The 10103-nt window shown below is 43.8% G+C and overlaps 1 pseudogene across 1 annotated transcript; it reads left to right on the top strand.

Moving 5' to 3' along the window:
• The first annotated feature begins 8148 nt into the window (after window positions 1-8148).
• Window positions 8149-9250, top strand: LOC104673716 (annotated as a pseudogene). The gene has a single exon (XR_004059620.1). The product of XR_004059620.1 is annotated as an interferon-inducible double-stranded RNA-dependent protein kinase activator A pseudogene (transcript).
• The last annotated feature ends 853 nt before the right edge of the window (window positions 9251-10103 follow it).

The following is a 10103-nucleotide window of genomic DNA, read 5'->3' as shown; positions in this document are numbered from 1 at the left end:
CCGAACGCAACGTAATGATTAACAAATACTTTCTCCCCACAGCTGCTGGGTAAGTTTTAATTAATTCCCTGGGGTCAGTCAAGTATCACTGTTTCCCTGAGGCCTGCTCCCCAGCTCCACAGCACCCAGTGCCTTTGCCATAGTCATTACCTGCTCCAAATGGGACCATCTCCGTGAAGCACAACTGTAATCACAGCCATAATAATTCCACAATTACTTTTGTCCCTCAACAGTTAAAAAAAGAAAAGATTTGCAGCCTAGCAATGAATAGAGCACTTGTGCAATTTCTTTTTTTTTTTTTTTTTTTTTTTTTTAGACGGAGTCTCGCTCTGTCGCCCAGGCTGGAGTGCAGTGGCCGGATCTCAGCTCACTGCAAGCTCCGCCTCCCGGGTTTACGCCATTCTCCTGCCTCAGCCTCCCGAGTAGCTGAGACTACAGGCGCCCGCCACCTCGCCCGGCTAGTTTTTTTTTTTGTAATTTTAGTAGAGACGGAGTTTCACCGTGTTAGCCAGGATGGTCTCGATCTCCTGACCTCGTGATCCGCCCGTCTCGGCCTCACAAAGTGCTGGGATTACAGGCTTGAGCCACCGCGGCCAGCCGCACTTGTGCAATTTCATTGCATCATCTCATTTGGTAGTCACATCAACCCCAGAGATAAACCTAGCAGGTATTCATTAATACTCTGGTTTAGTGATAGGAAATTAAGGAGCCAGGTGACTCCTTAGTCACTGGGCCAAAGTCACTTGGCCAACAAGAGCGGAACTCAGACTTGAAACCTAGAAGCCTAAGCCTCAGCTCCCAGTCCAGGACACTCCCTAATATACCACCCAGTCCTGCCCACCTGAGAGCCCCCTCTCCTACCAGCTCTGTTCCTACATCTGTTATTTGTCCTCTGGAAGCCCAGCTTTTTCCAACACTAAAAGACTGCAGTGTCCGGCACAGCAACCCAAGAACAGCTGATCTCCTCTAGGAACCCCCTACCTCCTCATACCCTGATTCCTCAGCACCCGCCCAGGCTCCTGGAGTGGGAAGTACCCACTATGGGGAGGTCACTGGTTCCTGCCCACAGACCTCACTATGCCTCTGTCATACCACCCACAACTCTTCCCGCCACTCCCATGTCACAGCTAAGGAGAGATTCGCTGCTTATATTTATTTTTTCAGAGTCCCGTTGCACAGCATAAATAGCTTACCAAGACATGTAAAACACCATGAGATGACAGATATTAAAACTAGGAACAAATAAATAAAAAGAAAAAAAAAAGACTTTAAAAAAGAAAGACGGAAATAGGGATCTAAAATCGAACCAGGAATGGAACTTAAAAATGTGAAATACAAGACCTGTACCCTTCCTAAGGGTGAGCCACAAGTCTGACTCAAAACTGCTCAGCAGCCAACCCAAAAAGGAAAGTCTGGTCTGTTCTGGAGTTCACAGTGTCCATGAGATAAAACAGACAGATGACACAGGGAAGCACAACTATTCTTGGAACTGAGACCAGACAGAAGTTTCTCCCAAGGACACTCCCAGAGAGATGACGGTGGTTCACAGCCTTACCATTGCCCTGACAGTGAGTTTCCCGGGATGGATTCTAAGAGCCGCCCTCAACACAAGGGAGGCCCTGGCACTGAGGGACCTCTGTGGTTGTGGGAGAGAGAGGATGCACCATGACCCTGCTCTTTCCCAATGAGTTTGATGTTAAGGCAGGACTGTTCAACCTTGGTACTAGTGACATTAAGGCCAGATAATTCTTTGTTGTGGGGGCTGTTCTGTGCATTGTAGGATGTTTAGCAGCATTCCTGGTCTCTGCCCACTAGATGCCAGTAGCATCCTACCCTCCAATTGTGATACCACAATGTCCCCAGACGTGGCCAAATGTCCCCTAAGGGACAAAATTGCCCCCAGTTGAGAACCAATGATCCAAGACTAGAAATCATTGCTATTTTCCTTTTAACATAGAAAGGCAAAAAAGGAACATCTAGTTTTGTTTCTATTTTGTTACAGGTTTATTGAGGTATAATTTGTATACCATAAAATCCACTCATTTAACATACACAATTTAGTGGTTTTTACTATAGGGTTATAGTAACCTATAGGTTACTATAGGACACAGGATTATGCAACCATCATCACTGATTTTAGAACACTTTATCAATTCAAAAAGTAGCTCTCTACGCCTTAGCAATCACTTCTCATTCTTCCTTCCTCCCAACCCCCAGCAATCACTACCATACTGGTCTCTCTATGGATTTGCCTATTCTGGACATTTTATACAAATAGAATCATACAATGTGTGATCTTTTGTGACTGGCTTTTTCACTCAGCTTGATGTTTTCAAGGTTCATCAATTTGGCACGTTTTAATACTTCAATCCATTTATTGACAAATAATATTCCATTGTATGTATATATTATTTCATTTATCCATTCATTGTATAGACATTTGTGTTGTGTAAACTTTGGGACTATTATGCATAATTCTACTACGAATGCACATGTACAAGTCTTTGTGCAGACACATGTTTTCAGCTTTCTTGCATGTATACCTAGGAACTGAATTTTGGGTCAGATGGTAACTCTATGTTTAGTATTTTGAGGAACTGCTAAACAGTTTTCCAAAATGACTGCATCACTTTACATTTTCACCAGCAATGAATGAGGGTTCCAATTTCTCCAGCTTTTCATCAACACTTGTTACTGTCTTTATTTTAGCCATCCTAGTGGGAATGAATTGGTATCTCCTTGTGGTTTTGATTTCCATTTTCCAATGGCTAACGATGCTGAGCATCTTTCATGTCCTTATTGGCCATTTGTATATCTTCTTCAGAGAGGTGTCCGTTCAAATCCTTTTTTCATTTTTTGATTGGGTTATTCAACTCTTTGTTGTTGAGTTATAAGACTGCTTTTTGTATTCTGGATACAAGGCTCTTACTAGATATAATTTACAAATATTTTTTCCTATTCCATGGATTATCTTTTTACTTTGTTGATGGTAGCCTTGGAAGCACAAAAAGGTTTTTTGTGGGTTTTGTTTTTTGGTTTTTTTGAGACAGAGTCTCATTCTGTCCCCAGGCTGCAGTGCAGTGGCGCAATCTTGGCTCACTCCAACCTCTTGGCCGGGTACAGTGTCTCAAGCCTATAATCCCAGCGCTTTGGGAGGCTGAAGTGGGTGGATCACTTGAGACCAGGAGTTCAAGATCAGCCTGGCCAACATGGCAAAATCCCGTCTCTACTAAAAATACAAAAATTAACAGGGCATGATGGTACCCACCTGTAATACCAGCTACTTGGGGGGCTGAGTAGGATCGCTTGAATACAGGAGGTGGAGGTTGCAATGAGCCAAGATTGCACCACTGCACTCCAACCTGGGTGATGAAGTGAGGCTGTGTCTCAAAAAAAAAAAAAGAAAGAAGGAAGGAAGGAAGGAAGGAAGGAAGGAAGGAAGGAAGGAAGGAAGGAAGGAAGGAAGGAAGGAGAGAGATCAAAAATAGAAAAACAACAGAGAAAAATTCAACAAAATGAAAAGTTCATTCTTTGAAAAGATTAGCAAAGTTGACAAACTCATAACTAGACTGACCAAGAAAAAAAAAGAGAAAGAGTCCAATTAAATCAGGAATGAAAGAGGGGACATCATTACTGATCTTACAGAAATAAAGAGGATTATAAGGAAATATTGTCCATCTAAGTCCAACATCTGAGCTTTCTCAGAGTTCTCAGAGAAACAAGCCCATTGATTACTTTCTTTCTTTTTTTTTTTTTTTTTTTTTAAATTGAGACAGAGTCCCGCTCTGTCGCCCAGGCTGGAGTGCAGTGGCGTGATCTCAGCTCACTGCAACCTCTGCCTCCCAGGCTCAAGTGATTCTCTTGCCTCAGCCTCCCGAGTAGCTGGGATTACAGGCACATGCCACCATGCTCAGCTGATTTTTTTGTATTTTTAGTAGAGACAGGGTTTTGCCATGTTGGCAGGCTGGTCTCAAACTCCTGACCTCAGGTGATCCGCCCACCTCAGCCTCCCAAAGTGCTGGGATTACAGGTGTGAGCCACCGCTCCTGGCCAACATTTTATTTTCTAATCATACTGTATTATATTTGACTAAATGAAAAGACCTTTCCAACATGTCACCTAGAGACCATTTTACTCACTGCTCTGTTTGACCATCAATCAGTCTCTTGTCCCTCTCTTTGACAATGGTGAGGTGGACACATTTTCCTTGGGGAAGAGAAATCTATGGTTTGTTGCCTTTGCCAATAACAAAAATGCTGAAGAGCTGGATGGCAAAGCTGTTGCCACTGGCATCTTTCACAGGAACCACAATTTTTTTTTATTATTACTTTATGTTCTAGGGTACACGTGCACAACATGCAGTTTTGTTACTATGTATACATGTGCCATGTTGGTGTGCTGCACCCATTAACTCGTCATTTACATTAGGTATATCTCCTAATGCTATCCCTCCTCCCTCCCCCTACCCCACAACCAGCCCCAGTGTGTGATGTTACCCTTCCTATGTCCAAGTGATCTGATTGTTCAATTCCCACCTGTGAGTGAGAACATGTGGTGTTTGGTTTTCTGTTCTTGTGATAGTTTGCTAAGAATGATGGTTTCTGGCTGCATCCATGTCCCTACAAAGGACATGAACTCATCCTTTTTATGGCTGCATAGTATTCCATGGTATATATGTTCCACATTTTCTTAATCCAGTCTGTCATTGATGGACATTTGGGTTGGTTCCAAGTCTTTCCTATTGTGAATAGTGCCGCAATAAACATACGTGTGCATGTGTCTTTATAGCAGCATGATTTATAATCCTTTGGGTATATATCAAGTAACAGGATGGCTGGGTCAAATAGTATTTCTAGTTCTAGATCCTTGAGGAATCGCCACACTGTCTTCCACAATGGTTGAACTAGTTTACAGTCCCACCAACAGTGTAAACGTGTTCCTATTTCTCCACATCCTCTCCAGCACCTGTTGTTTCCTGACTTTTTAATGATCACCATTCTAACTGGTGTGAAATGGTATCTCATTGTGGTTTTGATTTGCATTTCTCTGATGGCGAGTGATGATGAGCATTTTTTCATGTGTCTGTTGGCTGCATAAATGTCTTCTTTTGAGAAGTGTCTGTTCATATCCTTTGCCCACTTTTTGATGGGGTTGTTTGTTTTTTCCTTGTAAATTTGTTTGAGTTCTTTGTAGGGAACCACAATATTTTAAGTAATACACTGTGGCAACTTCAGAAATCAGATTCCTACTCCCTCAGGACTTTTTGTTGTTGCTGTTTGTTGTTGTTGCTGCTGCTGCTGCTGCTATTGCCGCTCTCGTGTGTGTGTTTGTTCAGTGACTTTCCTGGACTGTCTGTAAATTGTGTATTCTTTGTCACGTGTGTCAGCTTGGTTAGCTTAGCAGTCAGCTACTGCTGAAACAGAGATTTTCTTAAATGCCTTTGGCCATTAAATCTCCCACCCTTTGTTGAGGGGCATGTGTGTGCGTGTGCGTGTGTGTGTGTGTGTGTGTGATGCCTTCAATACTCTAGCAGTTCATTACTCTGACCTAGCCTTCACTTGCTGCTTGCACAGGGCTTTAAGGTGAGCCAGAAGTGAGAAGTGCACAACCTTGCGCATGTGTGTTGCCTTCTAGACCCCCAGGAATAAGCAAGAGCTTTGCAAGTTCCCTATGAACATCCCCAGATTTTCTCTGTAAGATTTTCGCCAGCCTGATTTTGCCCCAGTGTGTATCACTATCTCAGGCAACTGCAATTTTTAAAGTGCCACTGATTATTTGACCAATGCCCTGGGGAAAGGGCTTTCCTCAGTGACCAAATAAAGATAAGCCCTATGAATGAGGCTTTCCCAGGGATCTTCTAGACAGGTCGAATAGTGACAATTCTCTGGCAACCAGGTCTTTGGGGATCTTGAAACCCACTCTACCACCTCCAATGGCTGCTAGGCCTCTGGTTTTCAGTGACTATGGTTCCAAGGCTGCTGGTTTCAAGGCCACCATAGAGCTAGGGAAAAGGGGTGGAAATAGGACAAGTTAAAACACCACAAAGCTCACCGTTCTTACGAAAGCCAGCACTTTTCTTGAAAAAACTCTTCAGATTGCTGTAAGGCTTTGGTTAATTTCTAGAGTTCTGAAAAACTTGATATTGACAATTTTTGCCTATGTTCTTGCTGCTCTTACAGAAGAGCAGATTTTCAGAAGTGTTTATTCCACCATTCCAGAAGTGCTTTCTCCTGATATTATGTTTTAACCACACTTCCTTAAGAGTCCCCTAGGGCCTCAGGAGAGAGTGAGTCCTGAAGAAACAACCCAAGAATGAAATATAGATTGGTGTAGGCATTACGGAAAACAGCAAGGAGGTTCCTAAAGAATTAAAAACAGAGCTATCTGCAGGGTGCAGTGGCTCATGCCTGTGATCCCAGACTCTTGGGAGGTTAAGGTAGAAGAACTCCTTCAGGTCTGGAGTTCAAGACCAGCCTAGGCAGCCCCATCTCTATTTCTTAATTTAAAAAAAAAAAAAAATACAACTACCATCTCCTCTGGGTCTTTGTAGTCAGGAAAAAAACATTTTTTTCAGGATCTTTAACTTTATTACCAGCTACTGAGCCACAGAATAAAACCAACCAAAAACATTAAAGAAAGGCTGCTTGAAACAGGTATGTACAGGTGTACTACACAGAAGTGAAAGCTGTAGCATCCAATCCCAAAGCCACCCCTATGGGGAAGGATGGCCTTAGCTATGGGCCAAAGGAGTACAGAAGTTACAACATCAGAGTCCCATCCATCCAGGAAAGCAGTGAACAACTATAGCCACATGGACACCAAAAATTTATCTGAGATTAGGTTTGTTTTGTTTGTTTGTTTGTTTTGAGACAGAGTCTCACTCTGTCTCCCAGGCTGGAGTGCAGTGAGCGGATCTCGGCTCACTGCAAGCTCTGCCTCCAGGGTTCACGCCATTCTCCTGCCTCAGCCTCCCGAGTAGCTGGGACTACAGGTGCCCGCCACCACGCCCAGCTAATTTTTTGTATTTTTAGTAGAGATGGGGTTTCCCCGTGTTAGCCAGGATGGTCTCAATCTCCTGACCTTGTGATCTGCCCGCCTCGGCCTCCCAAAGTGCTGGGATTACAGGCGTGAGCCACCACGCCTGGCCCTGAGATTAATTTTAAAGGTTTAAAGGTTCCATGAATCAAAGTTTTCAAATGAAAATAGGTGCCCGTCTTTTCCTGTAGGCTTTCCAGCTCACTACCCAAAAGACTTGAGTACCTCTATTAAGGCAGCTGGAAGCCTACCCTAGACTTGAATGGCAACTTGTCCTTTCTCAGCCAGTAGTGCAATCCAGCAGAATATGCTACAGGGAAGACAGGAATTCCCACACTGCTGCCCTCCGGTAAAAGGCAAACACAGCACTCAAAGCCAAAGGCCACTGAGGGCTCCCTGAGAATCCAGTACAACTAAGCGAGGCCTTCAACCATCCAGACAAACTTTGGAAGTGGATCCCGGTGGGACTGTGCCCTGTGGCAAGGAGTAGTGTATATGCCAATGAGAGGGTCCAGCTTCCAGGAACCGTTACAATGGCGTCCTGAGTCATTTTCTCTCTTCCACTTGCATTCAAGAGTGAGAAAACACACACCATGACCTTGACTGTCACTCACCACAATCCCCCTGTACAGAGGGGTTTGTTTCTAAGTTTGGAACCTCAACACGAGGCTGGGATGCTTCATGACGTGCTCTCTCCCACTGTCCAGCCATCTTTGGTGGTCTCCCCACAGTGCTTCCCCATCCTCTCTCGCTCCTGTGGAGGGACCGTGGGACGGGTCCAGAGGAAACTTGGGATCGCTCTGACAGGAAACGGACAAGCACAGCTGCCAGCTGCTCCGGCCTCAGTCTCCAGTTGTTAGTCTCAGGATCAACAGAGAACTGGAAAGACCTCTGAGTCTTTGTAGTCGGGAAAAAAAAAATTTTTTTTAAGAAAAAAATAGAACTACCATAAGACCTAGCAATCTGTCTTCTGGGTATATATCCAAATGAAATGAAATCACTACCACATAAAGATATCTGCACTCCCACATTCGCTGCAGCATTGTGTACAATAGCCAAGATATGGAAACAACGTACACGTTCATCAACAAACAAATGGAGAAGTGCAGTCGGAGGAGGCGGCGGCGCTGGAGCTCCTCCTGCAGACCAGCGACCCGGGGAGCAAGCAGGTCACTCCGCACCGCTCTTCCTCCAGCCGCTGAGCAGTCCCTTCTCGCCATGTCCCAGAGCAGGTACCCTCCGAGGCCCTGCCGCTGGAGCGCGAGGACAGTGGGACCTTCAGTTTGGGGAAGATGATAACAGCTATGCCAGGGAAAACACCGATTCAGGTATTACACGAATATGGCATGAAGACCAAGAACATCCCAGTTTATGAATGTGAAAGATCTGATGTGCAAATACACGTGCCCACTTTCACCTTCAGAGTAACCATTGGTGACATAACCTGCAGAGGTGAAGGTACAAGTAAGAAGCGGGCGAAACATAGAGCTGCAGAGGCTGCCATAAACATTTTGAAAGACAATGCAAGTATTTACTTTGCAGTTCCTGACCCCTTAATGCCTGACCCTTCCAAGCAACCAAAGAACCAGCTTAATCCTATTGGTTCATTACAGGAATTGTCCATTCATCATGGCTGGAGACTTCCTGAATATACCCTTTCCCAGGAGGGAGGACCTGCTCATAAGAGAGAATACACCACAGTTTGCAGGCTAGAGTCATTTATGGAAACTGGAAAGGGGGCATCAAAAAAGCAAGCCAAAAGGAATGCTGCTGAGAAATTTCTTGCCAAATTTAGTAATATTTCTCCAGAGAACCACATTTCTTTAACAAATGTAGTGGGACATTCTTTAGGACGTACTTGGCATTCCTTGAGGAATTCTCCAGGTGAAAAGATCAACTTACTGAAAAGAAGCCTCCTTAGTATTCCAAATACAGATTACATCCAGCTGCTTAGTGAAATTGCCATGGAACAAGGTTTTAATATAACATATTTGGATATAGATAAACTGAGCGCCAATGGACGGTATCAATGTCTTGCCGAACTGTCCACCAGCCCCATCACGGTCTGTCATGGCTCCGGTATCTCCTGTGGCAATGCACAAAGTGATGCAGCTCACAATACTTTGCAGTATTTAAAGATAATAGCAGAAAGAAAGTAAATTTGGAGCAACTTTAAAAATCTATCAGTAGCACATAGAAGTTCCCCTCTGGCCCCTTCCCAAGTAAAACTTTTACCGTAGTGTTTGAGTTTATGTCTTGTTTCTAAATCTCTTCATAGATTCCATCAGCACTCCAGATGTAACTGTCTCCTCGTGGTTGTTATTAAGCTCTTTTTAATGGCTTCAACTTTGTATCGGTATATTGTATTTATAAACTTTGTACCACAAGACAGAGTGTAGCACCCATTTTACAGTGCCATGCACATCGGAGAAAGAAACTGCATGTTTGTTGCTGATGATGAAATAAAAATGCTAGCAACAGTCTTTCTTACTGGTGCTTAAGCTCTTTGCACAAAGCTTTATAAAGGGAATTCAAAGGAAGCCCTTTAGAATTAGAGTCTTGAGGGACAGCACTAACAGGCCTTTAAGTATGATTGTTAAATTTCAGGGAACATGATTGGTCTGCTGTGTATTTGAATTCATGTAACAAAGAACTGTTATGATGGGATTCTGCTCATTTTATTAAAAAGTTACTGACTTGAGAAAAAAAAAAAAAAACACATGGATAAAGAAACTATGGTGGCCATGTACAGTGGCTCACATCTGTAATCCCAACACTTTGGGAGGCCAAGGCGGGTGCATTGCTTGAGCCTAGAGTTCAAAACCAGCCTGAGAAATATGGATGAAACCCCGTCCCTACAAAAATAAAAATAAAAAATTAGCCAGGCCTGATGGCATGTGGCTGTGGTCTCAGCTGCTTGGGAGGTTGAAGTGGGAAGATCACTTGAGCCCGGAAGGTCGAGGCTGCAGTGAGCCATGATTGTGTTACCAATGGAGAGAGTCCAGATTCTTGGCATCTTGAACAAAGAATTGGACAAAATGCACAAACAAGGCAAGGAAAAAATGAAG

The sequence above is a fragment of the Rhinopithecus roxellana genome, chromosome 10 (genome assembly GCF_007565055.1).
Source record: "Rhinopithecus roxellana isolate Shanxi Qingling chromosome 10, ASM756505v1, whole genome shotgun sequence".
Lineage (NCBI taxonomy): Eukaryota > Metazoa > Chordata > Mammalia > Primates > Cercopithecidae > Rhinopithecus > Rhinopithecus roxellana.
Note: the sequence above shows the minus strand (reverse complement) of the source record. Positions and strands in the feature narration are given on the sequence as shown.